Genomic DNA, 27713 nt, shown 5'->3' with positions numbered 1-27713 from the left:
GTCACTAATGTGTATTAATGCAGGGACACCTTCCAGCAAATACATAGACTGACAGGAGTGACAGTGATCCGAAAGCAGATTAAGAACGTGACAAAGAGGACACCCCCAATGTCCTTCTGACCGCTGTGTATGTTAAAACTGTTATTATCAACCTTTTTGGTTGGTGTGAAACTTTTGCATCACGTTTTGGGGATTTAGACATTGTGTGTCTTGGTTCTATATAGATCAGTGTAGAAGATAATTTATCTGCCTGTATTTAGGCACACATTATCAAAAAAGGTGCAGTCGGCTTTAAACTGCAAGTTCACAAAACTATTACCTCTGATATAATTATCTGCAGTTGGCTGCACTTGTGTGATTCTTCCATGCAATTTACAGTTCTAAATGTACCCATCATTAAGTAGGTAGATGAAATGGGGGTGGTTACATTTTGACAATAGAAGATTGTTTCATTGCCTTATAATTATCTTTAAATGAGTTTCAGGTCAGACCCAAGATTATTAATGTTGTTGCCTGCATTCAACTCAGTGCAATTATCTCTAAATCTGCCAGCAAACTCTTAACACTCTCATCACTGAGGATTAAGAAATACAATTGAGCTTCCTTTCATATAGTACAGGCACTTGTCACTGGGATAGGTTGTTTGAAACTATCAACATCTCCACCACCTGTTAACTATTTTTAGAACACTACATTTTAGTTTTTTACCAAATATTAGTTTGCACATAAGTAAAGTCACTATTTACTATGTTCACATTACATAGCGCATAATGTTATTTTGTGTGCATTAAACTTTAACAACATAAAGAGCAGTTTTGTGAATATCTAATTCAATCTAAAAAAAATCAACAAAGGAACTAAATAGATGTATTCTTTATTGATAAGACCACCCAGATACAGTAGACATGTGCTCTCAGTTCATACGGTCACACATTGATACTGATTTTACAACAGGACAATCAATACTGAATTGATTATAAAAAGTCACTTCAATGAAGTGAAAATTACTTTTCACAGGTTTTTACAAAGGAGGACAAGGACAACATGCCCCACATGTGGACCTGTTCCTATCCAGTTTTAAATAACTTTAGCATAACAGAGGCAGAAGTGTTAAAGGGACTAGGAGCTCTTAAAATAAACAAATCCCCTGGGCCGGATGAGATCCTCCCAATAGTACTCAAAGAAATGAAAGAAGTTATTTACAAACCGCTAACCAAGATCATGCAACAGTCTCTTGACACAGGGGTTGTACCAACAGACTGGAAAATAGCAAATGTAATACCAATCCACAAAAAGGGAGACAAAACCGAACCAGGTAACTACAGACCAATAAGCCTGACTTCTATTATATGTAAACTTATGGGAACTATAATAAGATCCAAAATGGAAAATTACCTATATGGTAACAATATCCTGGGAGACAGCCAGCATGGTTTTAGGAAAGGGAGATCATGTCTAAATAACCTACTTGACTTTTTTGAGGATGCAACATTGAAAATGGATAACTGCAAAGCATACAACATGGTTTATTTAGATTTCCAGAAAGCTTTTGACAAAGTCCCGCATAAAAAATTAATTCTCAAACTGAACGCAGTAGGGATTCAAGGAAATGCATGCACATGGATTAGGGAGTGGTTAACAGGTAGAAAACAGAAAGTACTGATTAGAGGAGAAACCTCGAAATGGAGTGAGGTAACCAGTGGTGTACCACAGGGATCAGTATTAGGTCCTCTGCTATTCCTAATCTACATTAATGATTTAGACTCTGATATAGTAAGCAAACTCGTTAAATTTGCAGACGACACAAAAATAGGAGGAGTGGCAGACACTGTTGAAGCAGCAAAGGTCATTCAAAATGATCTAGACAGCATTCAAAATTGGGCAGACACATGGCAAATGAAATTTAATAGAGAAAAGTGTAAAGTATTGCATGCGGGCAATAAAAATGTGCATTATAAATATCATATGGGAGATAGTGAAATTGAAGAAGGGAACTATGAAAAAGACCTAGGAGTTTATGTTGACTCAGAAATGTCTTCATCTAGACAATGTGGGGAAGCTATAAAAAAGGCTAACAAGATGCTTGGATATATTGTGAGAAGTGTTGAATTTAAATCAAGGGAAGTAATGTTAAAACTCTACAATGCATTAGTAAGACCTCACCTAGAATATTGTGTTCAGTTCTGGTCACCTCGTTACAAAAAGGATATTGCTGCTCTAGAAAGAGTGCAAAGAAGAGCAACCAGAATTATCCCAGGTTTAAAAGGCATGTCGTATGCAGACAGGCTAAAAGAATTGAATCTATTCAGTCTTGAACAAAGAAGCCTACGCGGCGATCTGATTCAAACATTCAAAATCCTAAAAGGTATAGACAATGTCAACCCGGGGGACCTCTTTGACTTGAAAAAAGAAAAAAGGACCAGGGGTCATAAATGGAGATTAGATAAAGGGGCATTCAGAACAGAAAATAGGAGGCATTTTTTTACACAGAGAATTGTGAGGGTCTGGAACCAATTCCCCAGTAATGTTGTTGAAGCTGACACCCTGGGATCCTTCAAGAAGCTGCTTGATGAGATTCTGGGATCAATAAGCTACTAACAACCAAACGAGCAAGATGGGCTGAATGGCCTCCTCTCGTTTGTAAACTTTCTTATGTTCTTATGTTCTTATGAATCAGAATTTAGGTTAAAAATGGACCAAAAAAAAAAGCTTATTTTGTTGTAATGTACCACGAACCTTACTAAATGCTCACTATGCCAAAAAAAACAACTGAAAAATTACTCAACCCTAAACAGTAGTGCAGGATACCCTTTTAGACTGAGATTGTGTCTCACAAAATCCATCTTGTTAAAAGATGTTAAATGTTCACTACACCCCACTTCTTTTGTAGTAGTCCTCAATGCCACCCAGCTCCTTCAGAAATCAAATCAGCTGAAAGACAAAGAAATGGGATTTGAGCAAATCTGCTGTATCTGTGCGACAGCTTTGACAAACATCAATCAGCCATCCCGTCCATTCTGAGACTGCAGGCTTTGATGCAGGGCTACTCTTTGCTCTCTAATAGATTCATTGAGTTGTTGATAAGAAGAAATTAGATTACTCCACTATTCTTGACCAGTCTTTTTTTTTCTTTTTTCTAAAGAACGTTTAACATTTCAGAAGGATGTGGCAGCCTGAAAGGATTGCTTCTTTTTCAATACCTAAGCAACTTTTTGAGGTGAGCCTTAGAAGAGGTTGCACTCTAAGTAATGTGTTTTTATTTTCCCTTTATTCTCCTTATTGTAGGCAGTTTCAGCTCAGTTAAATTACAAATGACTAAACCAAGGTGTGTAATGGTGTGTGGGTATGTATCTGTTTGTAATAATTGATGTGTGTGACTGTGTGGGGGGGGGGGGGGGGGGGGGGGGGAGTTGTGTAGCAAATAATTCCGAAGGCCCCCTCTTTCCTGATTCTCTCTGATGTATTTATATTATGAACACGTCATTCCACAGGCGATGCTTATGAATAAGCTCTTGAATATGTATTTGGTGGATGATGAGTTTCAGTTTCTATTGTCAAGCGCTATTCCCCAGAAAGAGGTCGCAGACCTTTAGGCTCTCTGATTTACGCTCCACCATTCTGGATAAAATCAGTCCACTTTATGTCCTTGACAGAGGTTTATTTTGAAGGAGACACTGTAAGGGCAGTATATCCTGCGGGAGAACAGGTTATCAAGGGTGATATACAAACCTTCCGACACCTTTGTACTATTTATGCTTTTGTTTTATGCTTTCGGATGCCAGCTTTTCTAATCTTTCACTCTAGCACAAAGTGCATGCTTAAAATCCCACAAAAAAAAAAAACAATTCAGATTGTTTTAAAGGGCTCCTGAGATTTGTGTACAATATATTAAACAGTATTTTTTTCTTTAATGCTCCTATTGGCCTTACACCATTTTGTTTCAATGTGTAAATAAAAGGGAAGCGATCTAGAATGTACATATTGGGTTAAGAAGTGTATTACACACTTTTAAAAAAACAAAAAACAAATTAGTAGCATCTTAAATCACACGGTTTATGCTACGGTATGCATCTGTGAAAATGTGTTGTTTTCCCATTGTTAAAGATATCTACTTTTAATGAATTGGATTACAACTCAATCTGCCTCTGTTTAGCTGTTTGAACGTAGCAGTATTCCATTTCTAAAGTCAATATAATGCAGGGACTTCAGCATTAATGTATTTGCGAAGCATGTTAAGCCCTGGCGGAATTTTAAAGCATAAGGAATCATTAATAAAACCTAAGTCAGTTTGTGCAAGATCTCAGTACTCACATGGGAAATTAAGTGAGTTCTCCCATCTAATAGTTTATGATATGGTGTTGATGGCTAATTAGTAGGGCACACTAGATCTCAGTGGATCTAACCTGTATCAATATGTTCACATAAACAATCAATAGTGATTTGTCAATATATATTTAGATACTGAAAGGCTTGTGTGAAGGATGCTATAGCTAAATATTAGCCTGCACCTCAGCAGTGAACAGTGCTGGCTGTTAATGGACACAATGGTTATAAATCAGATTCTTCTAGAGGACTATTCATCAACTCGAGCACCTCTAACCCCTATCAGCTTTATCAGCTCAGAGAGGAAATGGGATGCTCCCTTCACTCTGTATGCTCGGCTGCACCAGTAATGACTAAATCTGTAATATTCAGCTTTATAAGTATGTCTGCCCGTTTTGCCTACAACTCTATCTGAGATGATTAGTTCCAGTGTGCTAGATCCACTGTGAAATGAGATGCTCACTTTCAAACTCAACCCCTCCTGTTCCTAATCTCTCTCCTGCAGGTCTCACAGCCCCCAATGAGTGAGTGTGCAACAGTATAAGTGAATCTAGATTGAATATATAAAATCAGTGTTGACAAAAAAAAAGTTCAGACATATCAGCTATGGTGTTCTCTTGGTGTTTGAAATCTTGCCTTCAGCTTTGATAAGTGCTGACCAATGTCTCTATTAGATATGGATAGAGCCCCGTGAAATTATTTTTATTTTTTATAATTTTTCATTTTATTTTTCACAGATGTAGTTTTATTTTGTTTTATTACAGATACACATTAATAAAACAACTCAAATAGATATATATTAATAATAGTATAGTATACTATGTTTTAACTACATATATAATTTTTATTGAACATTTTCTGCTTTATTAAAACATTATGACATAAAAACAGACCAGTGGTGCCTTGGAAAAACAGTCCCATGAAGAATGCATTATTAGCATGAAGAAAGTCCCTTTTTGGAACCAAACATCAATTAAGTTAATAACTAAAAACGTTGTTACCCTACGGCTATCAAGCTACCTGGAAAACACTTAGCAGAGCTCTAATTGGATTTCCAATTCTCTTCTGCTGAAAATGTCAGGCAACTGTCATTTATATTTGGGTTGCAAAAGGTCAGAACCCAAATAGGGAACAGATGCACCTGCTGTTGAAGATAATGAGACACCCTTAAGGTAAAAATAAATAAATTACATGAGATTTACCTTCTCTGTGCACAACCAGTCAATGTATTTCATCCAGCTGTTCAGGAATAGATTGACTATACAGATTTGGAAATGTTCTGTAAAGTAACTGAACCACTCTACTGTTTGCATCTTAAAGCTCACCCAAAAAAAAGAAAAAAAGAGGAACCGTCACTGTAAGCTTTAAACACTGTTATTGTTTCCATGAAACCATGTGCTATTAATTTTGACTTTAAAATAAACTGTCCAAGTTGTTTTAGCTGTAGGAGCCATGATGGCTGCAATATAAATGGTTTATGTCATAGCTTTTGTCAAGTTCCTTTACCCTCCAGCTCCAGTATATAATTGAAAAGCATTGCAGAATAAAATAGGCGACTGGTTGTGTTTGCTGCATGTCAACAACTGAGTGGGGGAAATTGCCCTTGAAAGTCACCAGGCAACTGGATTCAACTCATTATGTGTGGGGTGGGCCTGTTCCTTCAAATGCAATTACACTTGTATGTTAGAAAAGTGTTCTATTGAACCCTTATGCTTACAAGAGATGTGGGGGGTGAAACCAGTTATTACTTCCTACTATGTGTGATTCCAATATGGTTAATTAAACAAAAAGTTTATGACTTGATCATAAAATGTGTCACAGACACAGTTTAGAAAAAAAGGTCAGGCCAGGGACACATGGTGGTCATTGCAAATCTGTTGTATACTCTCTAGTGAAGATACACCGTTTCATTTTTGAATGGCTTTTACAGCTACTCAGCTTCTTTTTTTTTTCACCAGGCCTTTGAGCCGGTGATTTGTTTTCAAGATGGAGAGTCATGATTTATGGCTACGTCTGCCTTGGCATTGTTGCCACGTGTCATGTAAATTCTTCCTGTAAGGCAGAATACTGCCACGGAAGCACTGAAAAGTAAATTAGTTCTTTGGAATGAGTGTCTGCTTCGTTTGCTGACTGGGTTACAAGATGAAGATGAAACCACAGAAAGCTTACACACAATACACAACTATAATAAACTGAATATGTCAATCAGTCCATTATTAGCTGGGACACGGGTACATATATCTACATTACAATAATCTCCAAACATAGATCTCAAGACTTCCATCACAAGAGTGGATTAAACAAGTCAAAAAATAAAAAGATGTAATAGCGTGCTGGTATTATACTTATGATACACCTCATATGTTACATTTTCTTAGGGTAGTTTTCATTATTTTTAAGGCTTATGAGTTCACTTATCTAAGAATTGAATATTTCACAGCTTTTTCAAAACTCTAAGATGTATTTGTCTCTCAGGACGTCCACAGTTTCCATGGCAACCTGCCAAGACTCAACAAGACTTTCTATGAACACAAATCTTGCAACAAGCATATGATACATTCCAAATGTTTAATACGTTTTAGCCCGTTTCGTCATGTGTTTCCTGACATCAGACTATATGGATAAGGATATCTGCTTCAGAATCAAAGTAGTTACTGCCATGAAACGTTGTGTTTTCATCCACTTACAGTACAGATAAAATATTTCCATTCAGTCTTTGGACTTCCAAAGATAAGAGCTACATTTCTGCCAGCAATTCATTATTATTCATGCCATTGGCCTGGTTGTAGCACAGCATCAAGAACGTGAACTCAGTATGTTTATATAAAAATAACAATTTTAAGATAAAACATACAAGATGTACAATTAGAAAGTAATTTCATCTCCCAAATATGTCTCATTTAGTTTTTTTCAATGTATATAGAATTTTAATAAACACAGGATCCATGACCATGTAGGCACATTTAGGGCAGCATTAGGTTGAAAATTGGCAATAAAATGCACCCAGCGTTTAAGGTAAAAGTAGTTTAGAGACAATATAACCGAAAGACTTTTTTTTTTTTTAGGCTATTATGAAAGTGTTGGAGAGATTTAAACTTGCACTGTGTAAAGCATAATGCACGCTGTGAGTTGTCCACTTATCATTTTAACAGCCGCAGTGTACTGAAGTGGAGATGGGAGCATCCTTTTTGATGGTAATAGTCTAAAGTGGAGAAACTGTCAGAGCTTTTGCTTGATACATCCAGTAGTGATGGGAAGAGGGCATGTCTTTTAAATATGAATAAACAGGGAGACTTTTTTTAATTTTTTTATGTTAACGGACAATTTAGGGACCATATGGAAATATACTTGTTTTTACATGTCAGCCAGCAAAAGCAGAGCTTGTTTGTCCCTTGGGGGTCTTTAAGAGGTCTGACAAAGTGGGCAGTCTGAAACTGCTAGCTTGAAATGTGTATTCCCAGGTTTATGACACCTTCTTAACTGTCCTGCTGATGAATGCGTTCTAAGTCTCTAAGGAGGCTATGCCTATGCAGAATGCATGCAACACTCTCAGCTTTTCTTTTTGCGACACAGAGTAGCACTTTCATTATTTCCCTCTCTTTATCCCTGGGATCAATTGCATTGTTAACAGTTAACATTAGCAGTGAATAGGTAAATGGGGGGCTGTTTTAATGAGGTAGAGCCCTGGGCCACCCGGGTTTCTAGGAAGGAGATGTTTTGAAGTGCAGTTTTACAGGCAGCTCATTTGCGATCTCCTGACTGTCCTCTAAATTCATAAATAGTGCTTAAACCTAGTCCTGGTGACTAGTAATATATTTAGAGCCATTGCTTCCATTAGAAATTTAACTCAGAAAGGAAAAGAGTTTATACTGTACATGTTTAAAAATAGTTACATTAATGTATTAACAGGAATATTACTTACATAAATTAAAATATGCAATTCATTCAATTAAGTGCAGCTTTCTTTTTAAATTAATTGAGTATGAATATACTGGTTTGTTATATACATGTTGTTTTTTTTAGACTCAATCAAGGAATAATTGTCATCATTTTACCCAACACATTTTTTAAATAATTGAATTCCAACACATCAGTAACATGCATAATGAAAAATTATTGTGTATCTATCTTCCGATCCACAGTACAGTATATATAGATCTCCGGATTATATCAGACACAATTTAGTTCACTGAAAGTCAACATTTCTGAATGTAGAATTGGCGCTCACTATTTTCACATAAATGCACACACAAACTGTTTTACTTTAAACTGAATTACAATTTAAAAACTAGTAATGTGCTTACATTTCATGCTTCCAGATACAGTTTATTCAATAAAGTGTCACACACTGGAAAACTTTCACAATGGATTTAGACCAAACTTGGTATTTATCAAATTTAGGTTTCATAGCTAATCTATAACACTTTATGATCCGTCAGAAAAAAAGAGAACACTGGGCTGTATCACCTTGGATTCAACTGTTGCAACTGATAAAAATTACTTCAATGGGAAAAGTTAGCCATACATTACCAGTATAATACAATACTATCACATTGTATTTCTTAGTCCCATTAGATACGTTGTTTATTTACATAACGGTACATTTAAAAAAAAAACAAAGATCCCAGCCATGCCAACATCAATGTAAAAGCCAGCCAGCATGTTAAGGATGATTGCATTTCAAACGAAAAAAACCACTCTGAACAATCAGCAAGGCACATCACAAGGCATTTCTATTAGGTGCCCTTTTTCAATGTAAATGGGCCTACTGAGGCAAAGATACTTTGACTATCTGCACCAAACAAACCAGGCCACAATAGTTTGGGGGTAAAATCAGAACAAGTTTTGGTCACTACGGCCAATTTCCTCTGAATAACATAAGCTAAATGGTCAGCCTGGGGACACAGAGTGGGGCTGATTCCCCATTGTGGCTGCCTGATAAAGAGAGATTAGGGTCTGAAAAGAGGGGGAACAGAATCTCACAGCATCCAAGATCCGTGGCTGAAAGACCCATTGTAGCTTCATCACACATCCTGCTTTCCCTAAGCACTTGACAACCAAAACAGTGGACAATAGAATTTTTGTGTCAAACAAAACTCTCCTTGTCTGGCCATAGGTTTATCTGCTTCATTTACAAATGTATGCCTTTGTACTCAAATAATTCCCCATTAGCCTAAACTATTAGAAGCAGAACTAAATAAATAATTTGCATATCTGATGGTTTTATACTAAGTGCTCCTTTTCTAATTCACATGCTTGTGGATAAAGAAAATTGTGATGTGAAGCAATCATTTGGTTTGATGTGTTGAACACAAAGTCCAAGGTCCATGCCTTCATAGGATTTATTTTTTTCTGTGAAAGCCTATTCTGCAGATATAAAAGGAAGGAAATAGATAAGAAGGCTTCCAGATGTTTCTGTGCAATTCCACAGGGCAGTTTTGTTTCTGATTTTCCTTTGTGTGCTAACAATCACTTTTTTTAATGGCTGAGTCGTAATTAACTTGGCATGAAAAGCAGATCCTGGAAATAACTTGAAATATAAAACCTACTTATATAAATTGCTTTGTAGTGGATAGGATCGCTGGAAAAATAATACAGATGTCAGTATTTATTATGTATTTTGTACTGGACTTTTGGACAAACCTGTTGCTTAAAAACTATTTAACAATAAGACATTTCAGCTACAATTTTCCAGACTACCATTTAAGAAATTTGCGATTATCTTAAAATGCACTAGGACTGTATTAGTGATTAAACAAAATAATAGGGCCACAATAACCTAAGCAGTGTTCCAATGCTGTTTAATAAACTATATCCATCGTCATAATGGCTGCAGCATTCACGTAATCTATTTTAACTTAAATAATATTGACCGTCTATCTCAATTGAGGCATCAAAATGTGCTGAAATTGGAGAAACTATAAATAACAGTAAACTAGTTGCAGGAGAATTATTTTACCTCAGTATAGTATTTGATAATCCGAAATGTTTTAGATCCATGCTGGTAATGCACAGTGACTTGACGATAGGATTTTTTGCCATTGTTACATTCCTCATGAGGCACTGACTCATGAGGCAACTTCCCTGTGTACCTTTATATTCTATTATCACATCCAACAAACCTGTCTGGAGGATCTTATCAATCAGCTCAGCTAGCTCTCTTTTGTATTAAACTGGGACAACAATCACACACTTTTAAAGATTCAGACCTGGTCTGTTACTGTCTGCACTGAACGGCTGCAAGCAGAGCAGTACAATGGTTAGAACTGACACAGTCAGAGCAGGCTGTTTAGAGAGCAGGGAAGAGGGTTATGAATTCTGACTGATGTGCAGAAGGGTTATCCAAGTAGAGATTGATGGAAAGGTTCAGCATCATTCAGTATAGCTCGTGGCATTTAGTTTCTACCTATGAAGTGGGCAGCCGGCTCCTCACTCTGACCCCTTCTTCATTACAAGCCTGCGACTCCACCAGTACATTAAATATAGAAAGGGAATGATTTCAAGGTTTATGAAAAAGCTGTGAACAACACACATATATAAATGTGCAGGACTATAAGAGGGATTTTATACCAAGGACATTCTATCCTTTTTTCTACAGTTCTATTGTATAGCACACCCTCTTTTAAAATAACTGTGTGATTTATACAGGCTGCAGTATCCTCAGGTTAGTATACTATGGTGCTTTGCTAGGGTAGTATACAAGAGGCCATTATACGAACATGTAAACCAAGCCCGCTCAGCCATGTGCATTTATTCCAAAGAAGTACTGCCCTTATTTTATGTTTTAATTAACACATAATAAACAACAAACAACATACAATAGAACAGGTGTCAAAACATTAAAAAAAATGATGAACAAACAAAAAAGTGCTCAGAGACTAATGATGATGCTACTCAATATTTATAAAGGTTTATATAGAGGTAAGTTAGAGCACTGCAACTCTTTTACTGGGCTCAGACAGAGAGGGTTTGTTTTGACGTCGCGATTCACGGTTCATACACACGCTTTCTATTTTCTTGTCTTAGAAGTTCTTCCAGGATGGTTTTGGTTCATTACCCTAATCCTTTCTCAACTGTCTGTTAATGCGAATTGAAATGTCTTGGAAAGTATATTAAGTGCAGAACTTCATGACAAACGTGCTGGTGGAAGAAACTCTCTTATGCACTGAAAACAGGAATATAAAACTACAAACCCTGCCAGACACCGATAATTCTCAGTGGACGAAGATATCAACGGCTTTCTCTAGACAGCTTTGCCAAATGGCCACAAAACCTTGACTGGCATTGACCACTCTAGCAGAAGCTGTTCTTTGCCAATGAGCCCTCCAACCAGTCTGCTTTTGAACAAATACTGCCAACAAGGCTAAGTAATGTGATGATTGAGTTATTAGTCCAAATTAAGGTATTGTAGCCCCCATCTGCTAGCAGTTTTATAACACACACTCAATTATTGAATACAAACATTAACAGCTGGGCTATTTCTGGGGACCCAAGATGTGGTACCGTACCGAAAATCCTATCTTCACAGATTCATAATCCAAAAAAAATGGTTTTGTCAAGGTTCCATCTACCATTATTTTGAATCTGGTATTACTGTACATTGATTTTTTTTTGTTGTTGTTTATAGGAAGCGTCCAGCAGATGGCATTGGTGTGTATACTCATGATTCTTTTTGGGCTGGTAGCTATTTAGGCCATGTTACTGGTCCTGTTTATAAATACATGTACCGAGCAACTTTGAGAAATACAAAATAGCATACCTTGAAAAGAACAGTGGGATCTCACTGCAAGATATGTTGGAAATATTTTATTATTGTCAGTACCACTAATTTAAAATAAAATAAATAACACATTAATAACATATGATTTACTATAAAATTAAGCTCATATGAAGTAAACATCAATTCCTGACAAATTCCAAACTTAATTGAGTTCTAATATTAGGCCCTTTAAAGTAATTAATTATGAACAAGCCCTTACTATTTTGGAGTATACCTCTACCATTATGCAAATATACCACCATATGCCACCAGATAATGAATAAGCAATGTGTACTTCACACTTTGATTGCAGTTTATAAGCAATTGTAATTTTAAAAAAAAATGCTGGAGCTGAAAGAAACCCAATTGATTGATTCTACCAAATCTGTTACTCTTGAAGTTTTGGGGGAAAGAGCTACAATCAGAGTGACTGAGGAAGAGCATAGTTAACGGAGCATGCTATTGCAAATCAATTACTCCTCCCTACATTATAAAGCTGAAGATAAAGGCTTTTTCAGTGTCCATCACAGCTACACCTTTTGTTTTGTTTTTTTTCTTAACCAGGTTCCAGTTCTAGAAACCCATTTAATTGTAGTCTCAATGTTTAATCTATGCTAGGTTGCTGTAGCTATAATGCTATCGATCTCTTCCATGTAATTACAATGATTTATAACACAATGATGTTGTACAGATTTTTTTTCCTTAAGATCATAAATGCAAGGTTGTTATTTTTTTTTTTTTTACTTCAGATGCCACACAATGACAATGCAGATGTATATATTATCATGTAAAGGGGATTGGAGAGAACCAAAATGGACCCCATCTTTCTCTTGACATCTTATCAAAACAGCTGTATTAAGTTACTTATGGTAAAGGACCCTTGAAAACTGCAAGAAGCCATTTTGTCTGTTAATGAAAATGTTTCCCAACAGTTGGCACCATTTAATTGGAACATACAAGTCCCAATTCACTTGAGTACCCGTTTTTCTATGAAGAACAAACAAAGCCATCCAGCTGTGAGTGCACTAGTCTAATGGTAACTCGCTGGTATCCTGAACTCAATTAATTAATAACTAGCAAGTGTGAAACACCAAACCAATTATTCAATTATTAAATATTGCATATATTAACAGTTCTAGAACTGTGTTGAATGTCTCAATAAAGTTGCTGAGAAAGTCGTATTTAGAAGTTATGGGTGTGGTTATAAAAGAACAATTTTAAGAATAGGATTTTAAGAACGTTTTTAATGACTTGATCCCTCTATTTGTGAATTGTAATGTATTTTATCTTTCTCACTCTGTCTGTTGAAAGATAACACCGTCATGTTTGGGGACCTATTTCCAGTGCGGCCTAACTAAGACTAATTTGACTGATTCCAGCTGTGCAGAAAGGAAGAGATTCGGTAGCTGTAAACACCTGAGTTGGCTCCTCTGTGAGAGCTCATTCCCAATCGAAGGAGTGCAGATTTTGTGTGCATATGAGGCCATTTTAAATGCAACTCATACACACAGAGAAAAAGTGTAAAATGCAATGCTTTAAAGTTAGTCATTCCAGCCATTAAAGTATGGTATGCCTCAAAAACTATGTATATGCATAAGTATGAGGCCATAAGCAGGTCTGGAATCGAATCTGCATTGAAGGATAGTTTGTTGAAAAAGAAAGTAAAGATCCACCAGATCCCTGGGTTAACTGATTTCATATTAAAAAGTATACATTTTATTGCTCTTTATTTTAAAAAATATACTTTTGGTATAAACAGAATATTGAATGATAGTTCATGGTATGCAGTTTTTATTTGCCGTAGGAGGATGTTCTTACATTAATAACTTTAAATAACAGTGTTTGCATTAATAGTGCACACATTTATCAAAGTTTTTGTTGTTTGATACTTTTTTAAAAGCCTGTATAACGATAGCAGCACCTTATCTAAAATGTAATCTCACGATCTGGAACCCAGGCACATGGCACAATATCTAAATATGTTATAAATATGGATGAAGAGGTCATAGATTTCCATCTGGTATGCATCTGTTCATTTATATTTCATGAACTAGGGAATTCTGTGCACTCTTAACCGATTAGGTTAAAAAGGAAATGGTGTAAACAAACAAACAAACAAACACAGTTGTGTTGGCTTGTAAACATGATCTTCTCTCTCCCTACCTGAATCAGTGGTATTTAGTTCTAATACATACTGAACGGTGAGAGTTTTCATGTCCTGATCAGGTACCACCTGTGACCTATTCAATGGAAATGTCTGTAAAATGCACACCATAATACAGTTCAAATACATTGAAACAGCTGTGGAATATGCCCTGAGGTTACACTGCACAGGATATATGTTTTGTAGACCTGAACAAACGAGTGATGCTGTGCATAGACCCTTATTGATTCCATGTATAGATGTCTTGTGGCTCTACAGGACAGTGATAGACGCAGTGGATATCCTCTAACATCAACAAACTGCTATATTTTAATCAGTCTGACAAGAATCTGAATATTCTTTATTTTTATGTACCGGTTCTTTCAGTTATAAGTAAAACAATTATATTCCTATCATGTTCTTTAACTTGAAAAGAACCCCAATCCCTTTCATCTCTGAATCGAAGGTTGGAGGCATGGCGAATGAGGAGCGTTTTGATTTCCTGCAAACAGCTTGTGCTGAAGTTCAAGTGCCTTACAAAACGGATCTTTGTCAGTCTGTACACGTTTGCTGTCCTTGACATTATCTAGCAGTAAATACACTCAATCATTTAGCCTTTTTTTATCAGTGCTAGCAAATCCTTGCTTTAAAATGTCAAAAGTCTAGCAAGATGTAAAGAGTAAACCTAAAAAAAATAAACTTGTTTTATTTGTCATCATTAAGTTTAGTTTATTTGGTCATAGCATTGACAGTCTGTGGACTATTTTACAAAGTGTTCACTTTTTAAAAGTCTCGTAACATCAGTATTAAAAAAATAAAATAAAAATATCCATAGTTCAAAATGTATGTGGTCCTTGTCTACAAAATTCATAAAAATAGGCTTTGCAGTTTGGAAAATTATTATTATTATTATTATTATTATTATTAGAAAGCAATCAAAAAAACACATATAGAACCCTATAAATCTAAGCTTAGCAAGCCACGTTAATAACTGTGTCTTAAAAGTGGCAGAACAGCACAGCATGATTGTGCTCCACATTATGATGAACTGGAAAATGTTTTACTTGTTTCTACTTAGATGAATAAATAAATATTATATTGTTAACACAGAGACACTCATTCTGATATAAAGTCAACACATGTAAAAAGAGAATTTCAGGTTTTTTAAAGGGGGTAGCTATTCCAGTGACTTTTCATTCAACGAGACAAGTAAACACTTACGAAAGACATATTTCAGTGGAACAACAAATGAACAGGAATCTTTGCGTTATGTATTTTAACATATTTATATTAGTTGATGTGGCAATCAGACATACCCAGCAGGAAACTGGAGCGGCACTTCTTTGTTTCTTTCTAAACTTTTTCCCCCTGTACTCCAAGGTGGCAATGTGACTGGAGGTAACAGAAGTCAGTGACTAGAGGGATGGCAGTCCTGGCAAACTGCCAGAGCATTAGCCTGAGCCGTCGCTAGATTGAATTCTGCGTCCTCGGGGACGATGGGCAACACTGGTGGTAGCACTCCATCTTTTTTGAGTGCCTCTTTGATCCTGTGTTGGCAAAAAGCGGGTCCCTTCATAGAAGAACAATACCACCCTCTAGTGAAGCGAAACAAAACATACAGGGGGATTTTTTTTTTTCTTAACACCATTTGAAAATATTGTCAATTTAATAATGTGACAAATAAGAATAAACACAAAACGACAGACTATGTATGTAACCCTGGTTCCCTTTCAATTCGAAGATGACCAACAACCAATAATTTTGGAAAAGTACATCAAAGCCGTTGCAAGGGATCGTGAGCGGAGACACCAGATAAGGACATCTCGCTACCACCAAACTAATGTTTGTGGTGTGAGCGTGCAACCTCAAGGACCCTTGTGCCTAATGAAGTCATAGAGGAATCTACCACATTAAGTCGGTAGAACCTGGTGAATGTATGCAGAGTATCCCAGCTAGCCGCAGTACAAATATCGGTCAATGAGGCTCCTCTAAAGAGGGCCCATGACATAGCCACTCCTCTGGTAGAGTGCGCAGCCACCCTCCCAGGTGGGGGTAGGCTGGCATTGGTATATGCAGTCGAAACAGTGGGACAGTCGCTGCTTCGAGAGGGCTTGACCCAGGGTCCTTTCACCATGACAGACGAAGAGCTCTCGTCTTATCCACATAACATGGAAAGCCTCTAGTTCCACTGATTGATTCAAGTGGAAAGAGTAACGACACCCTGTTTCCATCATCACAAACACGCATACAGGAGCTGTGCACTGACAGAGCCTGTAGCTCACTAAGGCTGTCTTCATAGAGAGAAATTTCAACTCTATCAAACGTATAGGCTCAAACGGTGCCTTCGTGAGAACCTCCAATATCACATCTAGACTCCACCCGGGGAGGACGTCCTTTCTAACGGGTCGCTAGTATATGAGCGACCAGGGACACTGAGTCTATGGGGACATGGCATGCAGATATGACTGTTAGGTACACTTTCAGTGTAGAGTGGGATCTACCATCCTCTAGCAAGTCTTGCAGAAACTGTAAAATGATTGCTATAGAGAAATAAATGGGGTCATGACCTCAGGCCGTACACCAATTCTGGAAATACCTCCACTTATAGGCGTACAACGACCTTGTGGAGGGGGCCCTAGCATTCTGCAGTTTACTGACAACTCCGTCTGAGAGCCCTCAGGCAGACAGACTGTCCCGTTCACAGGACAGACCCACAGTTGAAGTCTGCCAGTTCTATGTGCCTCTCGTCTGACTGAGGAGATCCAGGCGCAGCGGTGCCTAGAAAACTATACTTCCTCCAGAAAATCCAGGAACACCGGGAAGGGCTGGGGGCGTTGAAGTCTGAGCTGGTCTGAAAACAGAGCGGCACTGTTCAGGCACTGCCTTCCAGGGGACCTGGAGGAAGTTGGAGGCTCGCTTCATAAGCGCCCAAATTGAGCTCAAAGCAGGGATAACACCAGTCTCAGAGGCAACCTCAGAGCTGAGGACCCATCTCCTAGGTTATCTCTTGGATCTCTGTCTCCTGCTGTGCGAAGGAGTACCCATCTCAGGAAACCATAGTCGAAATCGCATCCTGTTTCTCCTCGCTCATCGCCTCGTCTCACTCTAAGACCTCTGGGGCGACCGCCGGTGAGGACGGGGTCAGTTCCGGGGCATGTGCCTGACTAGGTACTCTAGAAACTGAGCTATCTGGCTCTTCAGTTCTAGATGTTCTTAGCCTGCTTTGAATGTCTCGCCCACTTACTGGTCCTTCCAGGAGACTGTGAGCGGCTGCGAGCTCAAAGGGTATGCTCTGCAATGGGCTTGAAGGCAGGTGGAGGACGGGTGAGGTCAGGGCTCCGAACGCTGCAGAGGGCTCAGCTGATCTAGCTGAGGAAGTCGCAACCATAAACTCTGCAAGCCTCCTGCGCATGGTTTGAGGCTGGGACACTGCGCAGATTGAGCAGAACATCTCATCTCCTAAGGCGGAGGAGGCGTGCTGCATTCCCAGGCACCTGACACAAAGAAGGTGTTTGTACTGTGGGGGAAGCATCCCTCTGCAGGACGTGCAAGGGTGGAACTTTGAACATCATGACGTGCCGAGGCAAAGCACTGATGTACGGAGCATCTGAGCACTAAGGGTGCCTAAGCACCGATGCACTAAAGCCCTGAGGTACCAAGGGCACCAAGGGCACCGAAGTATACAGCGTCCAAGCACCGGGGCTCTGAGGCACCGAGGGTACTGATGCGTTTAACCCTTTGCGGTCTTATGTCGGACCAGGTCCAACATCATCAAAAAGACATAAAACACAGGTCTCTAGTCGTTTTTTCTCCGGAAAAAGCCGAGAAAAGCATTCAATGGCCGAGTGAGACAGATAGGAGTCGAGAGAAGCCGAAAAAAAAGGGGCGTATCTGAGCAATACACATAGCCCCGGCACCACAGAGATAACACGGACATAAACAAACAAGATAGCTGCTTCTGCATCCAGCGCTCAAAGAAAATTACGGACATTTGCAGAACTTTTTGCGATGTTATAGTAATAAAATAATAACTTGGATCGCATTATTGAGGAGTTTGGTGATAAAACGAGTGATCAGGAGATGACATCGGTATGCATGACTATGAAGAAGTATGTGGGGCGGGGCTGGAGATGCAGTACTGAGTGTCCTGTTGATATGCAGTGCCTTTTAAACCTGTTTTACTGTGAAAAAAATACTTTTAAACCACGCGTCTAAAATAAACTGCGCGTGTGAAAATAAATTGGACCTGACGCACCTGAGACGCGCTGAATAAATGGAGCGCAAAGGGTTAAGCACCGAGGGTGCCGAAGTACGAGGTGCCGAGGCTCTGGGGCACAGAGGGTACTGATGCAGGGTGTTTGAGCACCGAGGGCACCAAGGGCACCGAAGCACCAAGGGCACCGATGCAGGAGCGTCTAAGCACCAAGGGCACCAAATCACCGAGGCTGCCAAAGCACTGAGGTGCCGAGGCTCTAAGGCACCGATGCACCGAGGGCACTGGTGCAGGGAGCATCTAAGCACCGAGGCTCCGTGGTACCGAGGCACAGAGGGCGCCAAGCGTCAAGCACCGAGACACAGAGGGCACTGAGCACCAGGGGCACCAAGGTTACTGGGCCGGATGTTTAGTCTGGATGTTTAGTCTGAGGCAGCGCATAGCTTGCAGCGGTGTGGAACACTGCCTACAGACAGTACCAGTCTGGACCGCATGCAGTCACACAACCGGAGCAATGTGTAGCTTACAGCGGAGTGGAGCACAGTCTACAGACAGTATACACAGAAAAGAAAGAAGAGAGAGGTTTTTTTTATTAAGCCCCAATGCACCAAGGTGGGTGGTTCAATGTATGTGTGGAGTCTACTCTACAGTGGGATGGAATCAGACCCAGTGGAGGAAGCACAAGTTGGGTTTTTTTTTTGTTTTGTTTTTTTAACTGCAAGGCCGCGACAGAGCTGGGTCCCAGGGGAGGAATATGTGTCTCCCTTTTCTCTGTTTTTTATTATTATTATTTATTTTTTTAGCTGCAAAAAGCAGATGAAAAAACACAGACAGCAGATGCTGTAGGGTTCGAAAAAGCAGACTACAGTCACCAAGCGATGTGGGCTGTTGAAAGAAAGAAAGATTTTTTTTTTTTTTAATGGAGCGCAGTTGCACCGCGTTTCAAGCTCAGTCCCCAGAAGCCGAGTTTCCGATTCCGGGGAAGTGGCAAGCTGACTTCCAGCAATAAATTGCAGGGGAACTAACAGAAAAATTCAAAGTGAGAGCTCTTTTACAAAAACTCAGTCACACCATGGAGAGGTTAGTTTTTACCTACCTTACCTACCTGATTGTGAGAAGCAAAAGAGAAAGTGATCTCCGCGGAGTGACTACATATTCCCTCGGTAGGCGGGACTGAGGACGTCACTCCCTGGAGGGGCCTATTGGCAGTTCTGATATAAAATGCTCAGTAAATACCTGGCCTGTGGCAGGCATATCCCAAAAGTATTGGTTGTTGGTCGTCTTTGAATTGAAAGGGAATTGAATACCACTGCACAAACAACCATGTAGTGAACAGTTTTATTTAATTCCCCAGTGTCGCAGTTATGCGCTGAATGGCACAAGAATATGGGCCATTTATAAACATATTATTATTATTATTATTATTATTATTATTATTATTATTATTATTATTATTAATAATAATAATAATAATAATAATAATAATAATGTTCACGGCTTGCGTTCTTGGGTATTCAATGATTCTCTGTTTCCAATAGTTAAGTGAACCAAACCATGCTTTCTTGTGATTTGCAAACAGTCTCTAGCGTCTTTCGTTACATAATTCAAAATCAAAGCCAAGATCACTGATAGATATCAAAATGAGAACCACTGATATGAAATATTGTGATTGTGATTTATTTATTTTTATTTTTTTTACCCAGTCGTGACTTGAGAACCTTTAAACTTTAGCCTATGGTTAGGCTACCCACCATTCCATTTCCATTTTAAGGTTCAGCTTAAAATGTGTTCACCATCTATACCATCTCTTATGAAGTTTTTATTTTGTATTATTATTATTATTATTATTATTATTATTATTATTATTATTATTATTATTATTATTATTATTATTATTATTATAAATTAGAAACGTAGCCTATTGTAGTTTAAATTGTCTTTATAAATGCTTTATAAACTAAGTGGTCCTGCTAGGAGACAGATAGGCTAAATTACGCTACGAGGTTGGACGAGGGGATGAATACTGACAATCTTATTCAGAACGGCGCTCCACTGCCCACGTTAACTGAAACAGCAACTTGCTCATTGAAATTTGTATTCACGCAGCGATCGCACTGGCTTAACATAGAACTGGTTATGGATGTTTATATTATATTAAAATACAGTAGATTACTCCACATTAATGTTTTAGCATAACAGTGCTGTATACTGAATATTCGATTAGGACCAGGTACTGTATTGGTATGCGTATTTTCATAAGAAATGTCCTTTGATTTGAGACGACCTAAAATGAATATTACATCAATTATCAGTTATGGATATATGGAAATTAAGGAATAGTCTACACACTACAGTTTGTATGGATGGTTTGGGAATCTGCGGCGATCGTAGTGTATTGTCAAATACAGCCTGTTTTATTGTTATTTTTATTATTATTATTAAATTACGCTAGGTTACTGTCCAATCGTTTTATTTTTAAGTTGGCTATATGATGTAAGAAACGACAGTAATTATGAAATGTAATGTCCCTCTGCTACAACACTTGTACTCGCCTACATACCCTTCTGATATAACCCGTGCATATATCTGAGGCATTCAATGCCTGCCAACCCCAGTCATGTGACAGCACGTTTATTGTTTGCATTTGAGTTAAGCAATTCTAAAAACAAATAAAAAAAACTCCCAAATTCCAGAATAGTTTTTGCCGTCGGTCCCTAAAAAACACTAAGCTATGGACGCCGATCATGTAGGCTACAGTAGCCTATTGCCAGATGGAAAAATGTGTGTCTCACTCAACATAACAGTTTCTCCAGAAAAGTGTTTTTTAGAAAACCTTAAAAATCAAACTGGATTAACAAAATGTAACTTAAAAGAAACAAATCAATCATGAAATCTCAGCTGAAGCACGTTTGTATGCATATGAATTCAGCTGTAAATACATACAGCACACACCTCTTTTCTTTATATTCAAAAGGTAGCACCAAATCTAATCCTTACAAATTGTAACTTACAATTATCCAACAGAAATACTACACAAAATGCATTTATCTCTCTAAATTATTACCCGTTTTACAAGGATAAGCATAGGTTCTACCAGGACGAAGCTTATATTAAAAGCATATTTTAAAACCAAGAAAATACTGTGTCCCTGGATCTTGAAGTAATTTCTGGTGTCAGGCTGTTCAATGTGTTCCATTAAAAACGCAGAGTCTGCTTAGACTGAAATCTGACTATGAAAATTAAAAGCCACCAGTATGCTACGCAGTAGGAGGGGTAACGGTTGTAAATTGTTTGGAAGTTAAGTTACTGGATATAATGTTGCCTTGGTACTTCATGTAGGCTATAGTTTCCAATCCCGTTAAATAAGACACCGCCGCGTTATTCTTTTCAAAATACGACACATACAGCAATTGGGTCTCTAACCTTCGCTGATCAGTTTTGTTTTTGTGCTTTACGTTTTCTCGGTGGTACCTAGGGTACCTTACAGCTCCACAAAGCTGTTGAATCCACGGCAGATCAAATCTATTTTTCATGGAAGCATTTTCAGTATCCCTTGAAGCTGGTTGCAATACTTAAACTTAGTGGTCTCCAATTCAAATCCCAATCCACTTTTCAAAAACCCCAAATACCGGTGTTGAAAAGAAAAGAGAGATGCATAGAACAACAAGAAGTATTGTAAATCCAAGATTTGGGAGAATATATATATATATATATATATATATATATATATATATATATATATGTGCCCTTACCTTTAAAATGCCAGGCTGGGTTATGTCACCTTTGTGTTAAATCATGAAGTCCCATTAGCAACTACGGGCAGTGGCTTTCAGTACACGATCAGTGTCCTTGCACCAACAGTCTTTATTAAAACTCCAGTTCCAAGCTTGTGTTTTGAGAAAGGAATAAAATGGTCAAACTGAGAAGAATGTACAGCTAGATGAAACGCGAAGGGACGAGAAAGAGCGAAGAGAGGGCAGTTGAATAAAATTGTAGCATCCCTCGATCTATCCGGTACTGCCTCTGTCTATCTTTTTCCTCTCACACACGTACTTTTGTCACCCTTACCTAAAAAGGAAAGAAATCTCAATGCAATGCATGCAGTTCTGCTTCACCGTTGGTGACTAAGTCGAGTCTGCCTCTTTTTTACGCTTCCAGATGGAAGTAGTTTCTCATAAGGACCAAGTCGGCACTGAAAAAATAGCTTGAATGGTTAAAATGAATTCTGGAGCTCTGGACCAATCAGAGAGCGGGGATGGAGCTAGGGCCCTCCCCAAGGACCACGCACACTCTTCGGAGGAAAAAAAAAAAAAAAAAAAAAAACCACTGTGACCCAAGCCACACACGAGCTGCATAGCTACAGAAGCACGTTTGAGTTGGATGAAAGGGACTAACTTAAATGTAACAACTATACATTTGTTTCATGTTTTAACTGCCTGTACAGTTATGGGAGTGTTTGCTTTAAAAAAAAAAATGCAACCCCATTGTATTGGTTCTTAAAGATTTTTTTTTTTTTTTTTAGGACCAGTTGCAAACTTTTTCATTAATTATATATACCCAGGGCATGTAGACTTACAATTACTCTCACTCATATACCCAAGGTGACTGAAAAACATCCACCTGATAGCATAGAAACAGACATACAAAGTATAAGTATAAAGCACATTCATTCTGGAGGAAAAAACATGGCATAAGATTGCTGCTCAATTTTAGCATGACCTTCTTGGTACTAAGCAGAGTTCATGGTTGTTTTTGTCATGTGGTATTTCAGTGCAAAAGACCATAGCAACTACTGCTCTTTGTCTGTTATGACCAATTGTTGCCTCCTTGCGTTTAGCCGAAGTGACATGAGCAATTGGTATATGCAGACTAGACAGGTGGACCAGAAAACTCATTGAATAAAGAAAGTTATTGGGAGTTTTTCAGACACTGTATTATTATCAAGATCGTGACATTACTTTTTGTTTGAAGCAAAGATTTCTGCACGCATTTCAATACCTCACAACAGCGTGTGGTATTGAGAACAGTGTGTAGTCATACACAAAACTATGAAAGCGACTGAAGTTTGGCTGTCCAAGAATTGAATGGCTTTCATAATGACAGAATGTGAGTTCAAGATCCTCCCTGTGCTCCGCTAGAACAGAACCAGTGAAGGACAGAGTGATTGTGGGATTGAGATAATTGGAGAGTGAGTGAGTGAGTGACTGAGTGAGTGAGTGAGTGACTGATTGAGTGAGTGAGTGAGTGAGTGTCTGAAGTCATACAACCTTGGAGACTGGTCTTGTTAGATTTTAGAAGCTAATGCGATTTGTCAGATGAAATGAAGGAGTGTAATGTTTAGCTTCTGTCTACCAATGCAGTAGAGTTTCAAGATCCAAAAAAATAGGAAAATATGGATCTGGAACCAAGAAATCAAGACTTTCCGTATTTTATTATGCCTTATACCTAAATAAATTAAATGATTTTGCTCAATCCTATAAACTTCTAGGGAACGGTGCTTAAATGCAGTCTTGTCAAATTGATAGACAGAGCAAAAGCATGAGGCTGATCCTTTATTAGTTTGCTTTTGGTAGTGAAAGCCTCATATTTTAGTTCAGGACCACTATCCCGGCCATAAATCCACAAAATCTTGATATGATCCTCGTCTTATTAGCTGTTTGGAAGAGGATGTAGTGAACAATCAATTACATCAGATTATTAGCCTGTCTAATAATTGAATCAAGCTGTCGGTAGAATAATGGATTCACTGATCACAGTGCAGCACATGGAGGCAGTCTGTCCTCCAATAGAAGCCGGCTCATGGGATGACTCTGCATGACCATGTCGCAATCAATAGTGCTTCAGATTCTAATCAGATTCCTTCAGGCAGGCTACAGACAATGTCTTGTTACAAAATGATGTCTCAACACTTCTGAACTATTTATTTTCTACTCATACTGTTTCAGGTATGATCTACTCTATGTTGCCCCACTAAACATTAACACAGCTTAACACGAATATTGATTGATTAGAAAAGCTAATCATTTGTATGTTTTTTTTTTTCAGACTTGTCAAATCCAAATCCAGATCCAAATAATTTCTAGAGGAGCTTCAGGTGTGTCAAAGGATAGCTTGGCTGATTGTTATTAAGATCAATGTAAGGTACTGTACAGAAATTATTGCCATGTTTTTAAAGCAAATATAGCCTCCAGGATTAATACAATGGAATATCATTAAGTTTGCAAGAAATATCCGAATAACTAAATATTGTATATCAAAGTTCCATTATACAGTAGACTGATAAACTTGTTCGGCACCTCTTACGAGAGGCCCACTGACCATCAATTCTCCTATGCTGTTGTGTGGAGTTGCAGGGGTAAAATAACTGGCCCCTCCAAAAAAAAAGGAAATAAATAAATAAATAATAAGTCAAGTAGACAGACGTTTCAGCCAGTGCCTTCTTCAGAACACTGAAGATACCTGCTTGACTAATGAGTACACTGAAGACACAAGCTGAAAAGTTTGTCAACTTGGCTTAGCTTCCTATAAGTTTTATCTTAGAATTTTTTATTCAGGGCTTTTAAGTTATGGATGTTGAGAAACATTACTGGATTGTGAAGTTTGGGACAGTTGTCTGACTCTTTCAGTATTGCCCAACGCCAGAGCCAGCTCATTTGCTTTAACCCAATGTCATTATAAAGCCTATAAACCTAGTGGCAGCAGTCTACAAAATGTAACTTGAGAATGTAAACATTCTGATAACTTTCCGTAGCAGCAGGAGGCAAATAAATAAGGGTGATTGATAGGTATGTAAGCCAGATAAAAGGAAAAGAAAGTATCTAAAATGCTGTATCAGTTTGAGGTGTGAATCAGAGTTCTTTATTTGTATTTATTTTTTTAATTAGAATGGAAGAAAGAGACACTTTTGGCTTGGGAAAATGAGAGGAAAGCATTTAAACTGTGATTCCATTAATCAGTCAAGCGGATAACCGAATAAGAAAGCATTTCAATCTCGTAAGGGTGAATCGCATTGCTTATTCAAACAGAGTTCAGAAACGCAATGGATTAGATCAATTTTCTACAGCATTAGATCGATTAAATAGTTTCATTAGACAGTTTCAGTTTCACCAAAAAGATGGAACTAGCAGCAACAAGAAATAACAGGGAGCATCTCACTCCTGCAGCCCTATCTGCATATCCTTCAAATTAACCTGGATGAGCGATACTGTTGGGTAAGCAGGTGACTCATGCAAGATTTTGTGTCAACCTGAGAATGCTTACCACCCTTTGCTGCATTGAAATACTTATATATTACAGAGAAAACCAATGAATAATTCAGATTTAAAATATATGGCAACTGGAATTAGTGACACATGTTTTGATCAAGTAGACAATGAAATCTAAATTGACATTTAATAGTTTGGTACCAGGATTAGAGTTCAGAAGAATAACCAGCGAGGTTAACGTAGGGTATTCTGAATATTGGCTTGAATTCTAGAGATATTTAGTACACAAGGAGATCTGATAGAGTTAATACCTGCTTTATATATATATATATATATATATATATATATATATATATATATATATATATTGTTAACAAAGTGAGTGGTGTGTTCAGGGTTAAAATTGCCTTTGTTCCTGTCATTTAAGACATAGCAGGGTTTCTCTAGCTCTCTCGGAAAGGTTGCATAGCCTTGTGTACAAAGGGAGCACGGCAGCCTTAACATTACAACACCTTACCTTACTGTTTAAAGGTGCCTAGTACATCTCACTCGATTTCAAACTGATCAGTTCATACCAAATTAATAGCAAGAGCATTTTAAAACTATTTTATGGTGACCAATTAATCAACATTGTAATCTTTTGAAGTGCATGCCATAGCCAATGTCCAAGAAAATTAGTTTCAAGTCTATAGAAATATAAATGCACTGTACAGTAATAGAGTCAGACTTCTGAACAGCACAGCAAAGTTTTCACCACTTTTATTCTAAATTGAAAAATAAAGAACCAAATGTTAATTTACCATCTCTGTTATGATTGTTTCTTAATAGCTTAATAGTAACATTAACTAAAAAAAGTCGTCTAATTAGTTAGAAAGGTCGCTCAAATACTTGGCTCTTTTGAGAATGTAGAATATCTATTTTAAAAGCCACCTTTAGAGGAAAGCAAAGTAAAGCTTGGGTAAGTCACAGTCTGCTCTAGACTTCCCAGGAGCTCAGGACAACTGGAATAATTGGCAGGTAGGAGATATAATCAAATAAAAGCAGAGATGAACGGCTCCCATTAACTGAGCTGCGAGAGCCTGTTGGCCTGAAATCTGAATCTCACAGCCCATATGGCGGGGCCTGCTGTGTCTGTGATAGCCAGAAAATGGGATTCTGCCCTGGGGTGCTATCTGGAGAGGGGCAGGGCAAGGAGGAACCCTGCAAAATAAAATTGTGTGGGGGGAGCACTAATTCAATCTGTTGTGAAACAGATGTGGAAACATGAGAAATTAAGATTCAGAAACACATTTTTGTGTTAAAATGAAGTATATCCCTGGTTGCAAATGAAAAAAAAGTAATGTTTGGAGTACAACCAATTGTTCATAAGAATGTATTTGAAGATTAACTTAATTACCTGCAAATGTCGGCAGTGGTTACATTTTAATGGCTTCCATTCCATTAAGCTTTCACCACCTCTGGGGCAGTCACTCTAGGAAAGGCTTTCTCTGGGTCTCTCCTCTACAGATCCAGCCTGTGCTTCCCCATGTTGAAGCCATACTGTGAAGTGGCTGGTTAAAAATAGAGCCACTTGACAGCCTCTCAACTTCTCAATTGCCTCTCTTCCTCCGACACGTGGGACATTTCAGTACTCAATTAAACAAAACTCTAACTTCAGGATAGAACTTTGTGTGCTCTATGGAATACGTAACATTGTTCTGATCGGTAGGAGTGTTCTCTTAACACAAGTGTGGTCATTTAAAACAATAAAGAATGTCCTTTTTAATTAGTTATCATAATCAGGTGAATAAAACCATTTTTTTAAATCATTTTATATGTTGAACAGGCTGACATGCTTTCATGAACTGCAAACTTGATTTAATTAATCCAGAACAACCATTAACAAAAACATTTTTAAAACAGTCTTAGAGTTTACTGGATAAGGCTCACAATCTAAGAAGGTTGGTGCTATGGCAGTGACCCCTCTCCACTGTTTGTGGATGCATCCTCCTGTTTATAACGCTCTCAAAAGTTCAGACATAATTGTGTGCAAATGTAAGTGTGAATTTAAGATGAATAAGGCCAGACCGT

At 38.1% G+C, this 27713-nt stretch overlaps 1 protein-coding gene across 5 annotated transcripts in view; it reads right to left on the bottom strand.

The window, feature by feature from the left end:
- The window catches only part of LOC117424660 (cadherin-11-like), a 59245-nt gene extending 31915 nt beyond the window's left edge, over positions 1 to 27330 (bottom strand). For 2 of the 5 annotated variants that reach the window (XM_058992701.1, XM_034041258.3), the window contains exon 1: positions 22191 to 22622. The gene's annotated coding sequence lies outside the window, so the exon portion shown is untranslated. Of the gene's footprint in view, positions 1 to 2879; positions 2932 to 22190; positions 22623 to 27039 lie in introns of those variants that run through there. The other 3 variants (XM_058992702.1, XM_058992703.1, XM_058992705.1) reach the window with 3 other exon arrangements.
- Positions 27331 to 27713: the final 383 nt, after the last annotated feature.

The sequence above is a fragment of the Acipenser ruthenus genome, chromosome 19 (assembly GCF_902713425.1).
Source record: "Acipenser ruthenus chromosome 19, fAciRut3.2 maternal haplotype, whole genome shotgun sequence".
Lineage (NCBI taxonomy): Eukaryota > Metazoa > Chordata > Actinopteri > Acipenseriformes > Acipenseridae > Acipenser > Acipenser ruthenus.
Note: the sequence above shows the minus strand (reverse complement) of the source record. Positions and strands in the feature narration are given on the sequence as shown.